At 36.0% G+C, this 3,071-nt stretch overlaps 1 non-coding gene across 1 annotated transcript; it reads right to left on the bottom strand.

The window, feature by feature from the left end:
- Nucleotides 1–866: 866 nt before the first annotated feature.
- Nucleotides 867–973, bottom strand: LOC121218881 (small nucleolar RNA R71). Its single transcript, XR_005915363.1, has one exon. It is a non-coding gene; the product is annotated as a small nucleolar RNA R71 (small nucleolar RNA).
- Nucleotides 974–3,071: the final 2,098 nt, after the last annotated feature.

Here is a 3,071-nt window from a genome sequence, read left to right as displayed (position 1 = left end):
TGTCAGCAGATAGAAACTGAACATCTAGTACCGTAGGGATTACTACATCATATCGTGATTCCTATGTGAAAATGGGAACAAGTTATGATTGATTTTATATCTGGATTGCATGTATCACCGAGGAAGAAAAGATTCGATCTGGGTTATTTTTGATAGATTGACAAATTCAACTCATTTATTCCGATCAGAACTGATTATTCACTCAAGAAAGTGGCTGAGATATATGTATTAGAGATTGTCATATTAAATAGAGTATTATTGTCTATTATTTTCGAAAAATATCTGAGATTCACCTTGAGATTTTTGGGTAAACTCTAAAAGGATCTGGGTACTAAACTTAACTTCGGTACAACAATCAGAATGGGTAATTTGAGTTCTGGAAGTTATGTTACGGCATTATATTCTTAAGATGAAGATAGTTGGGAAGAATATACAGTGTTGACAAAATTCGCTTATCATAACAGTGGCAGTCCTGAATAAAGTGACACTGTTTGAAGTCTTTCATAGAAAAAATGTAGAATATCGTTGTACTGGTTAGAATGGAACGAGAATAGGTTAGTCAATAACTTCAGCTAAGAAATTTTGAGTTGAAATCGGTAATGTTCCAATTGTTGCAAACAGTAGGGCAATTTAGTGGATTACCTAATGAAGATCCAAGATTGCATTTAAGAATTTTTCTAGAGGTTTCTTATTCATTTAGATAATAGTGTTTTTCTGAAAACACTCTGCGCTAAAACTGTTTCCATATTCCTTGCAGGATCGTGTGATAGCATGGCTGAATGTTTTGCCGTCGGGCACAATGACATCATGGAATGATATTTTGCCAGAGGTTTTTGCTACGGCATAATCCACCTAATATGAATGCCAAGCGTAGAAATGACATCACATGTTTTCAAAAATTAGAGGATTAAACATTGTATGAAGCTTAGGAACGATTTAAAGATTTAATTCAAAACTGCCCAATGCATTGATTTCACCGTTGGACTTAGATGGAGGCTTTTTATGATGGGTTGAATGCACATACGAGGGTAGTAGTTGATGCTTCTGCCAATGGTACATTGTTGGATAAATCTTACAACAAAGCATATGAGATTTTGGACAAGATTGCTAACAATGACTATCAGTATCCGACCATGATAGTTGGGACGGGCAAGAGAGCTGTTGGTACCATGAAGCTTGATACAATTACTTCGTTTACAGATCATGTATCTTTTTTAACTAATATGATCAAAACAATGAAAAAGCCCACTGTAGCTCAGGAGATGAACTCAGCCGAACTGTCATGTGTTTATTGTGGCGAAGACCATGTGTTTGATGAATGCCCATCAAACCCAGCATCAGTGTACTACATGGGTAATTTTAACTGGAATAAAAACCCCTATTCCAACGCATACAATCTAGGGTAGAAGTAGCATCTGAATTTTAGTGGGAATAATCAAGGTGCAGGGAGTTCACACAATGTTGCAAGATAGAATATCCACAATGCACCGCCTGGTTATAATCATCATATGCCGAGGCAAAATGCTGAACAAGGAAATGTATCATCTTCTAATTCCATTAAAGCTTTGTTGAAGGAGTATATGGCCAAAAATTATGTTGTGATTCAAAGTCAGGCTGTGTCTCTCTGAGCTCTTGAAAATCAAGTGGGGCAAATAGCGAACGCTCTAAATTCAAGGCCACAAGGAGCATTGCCAAGTGATACTAAAATTCAAGAATATAATGGAAGGAGTAATGCAAGGCATTCACTCTTAAAAGTGGGACTCAGTTGGATGAAGTTGTTCAAGATGGCACGATAGAGGAAGACAAATCAAGCTGCAACCAAGAAAAGATCTCGAAACCTACTGAATGGCAGACAACACTTGAAAAGGGTACACAGAGATATGTTGTGGTGGAATCAAATCATGTTGCCAACAAAAATGCTACAACGAAACAATATCAGTAGCCTGAAGGATGATCACATTTACCATTTCCTTAGCAATTCTAAAATTTTAAATAGGATATTCTATTTAAAAGGTTTTTAGATGTTTTGAAGCAACTCCACATCAACATACCGTTAGTAGAAGCTTTGGAGCAAATTCCCCATTATGGGAAGTTTATGAAAGATATACTCTCAAAGAAGAGCAGATTGGGAGAGTTTGAGACTGTTGCTCTCACTAAAAGGTGCACATCAATGTTGGTGAACAAATTGCCTTCGAAGTTGAAGGATCCATGGAGTTTCACTATCCCGTGTTCAATTGGAAATTATCACGTTGGTAAGGCGTTATGTGATTTAGGAGCGAGTATAAATCTAATGCCTATGTCTACTTTCAAGAAACTAAAAATTAGGAAAGCAAGACCTACTACGATTACTTTGAAATTAGCTGAACGATCCTATGCCCATCCAGAAGGTAAAATTGAGGACGTGATAGTAAGAGTAGATAAATTTATCTTTCTTGCAGATTTCCTGATTTTAGAATTTGAAACTGACCAAAATGGTCAATTATTCTTGAAAAACCTTTTCTTACTACAGGTAGAACTCTAGTTAATGTACATAAAGGTGAACTAATCATGAGGGTAAATGATCAGTAGGTTAATTTTAATGTTTTTGATATGTAAATGAAAATGAAGAACGCCACACCATTGGATTGATAGAAATAGTAGTAGAGGAATTCACCATAGTTTGCCACAATAGTTTTGATAGTAACAAAGAATCATTAGAGAGGATTGATGCATTAAGTTAGAAGAACTCGGTGAATATATGGAAGCCAAAAAGATAGTGGAGAGACCAGAGAAGAAGTTTGAATCCTTGGATTTATCGAATCGTTCATTTAAGCCTTCGAAACTTTCTATAGAGGAACCTCCTACATTGGATTTGAAGCCTTTTCCGTAGCATTTAAAATATGCATATTTGGGAGATTACAGTATTTTTCTGGTTGTGATTTATACAAAATTGACATTCGAACAAGAGGTCAAGTTGTTAGAAGTCCTACAATGATCTAAGAAGGTGCTAGGATGGACCTTTGCTGATATAAAGGGAATTAGTCCTGCGTATTGTGTACATAAAATCTTGTTAAAGGGTTGCCATAGCAATT

Source organism: Gossypium hirsutum, chromosome D06, assembly GCF_007990345.1.
Source record: "Gossypium hirsutum isolate 1008001.06 chromosome D06, Gossypium_hirsutum_v2.1, whole genome shotgun sequence".
Taxonomy (NCBI): Eukaryota; Viridiplantae; Streptophyta; class Magnoliopsida; order Malvales; family Malvaceae; genus Gossypium; species Gossypium hirsutum.
The sequence above is the reverse complement of the archived record's forward strand: the minus strand, read 5'-3'. Positions and strand labels throughout refer to the sequence as shown.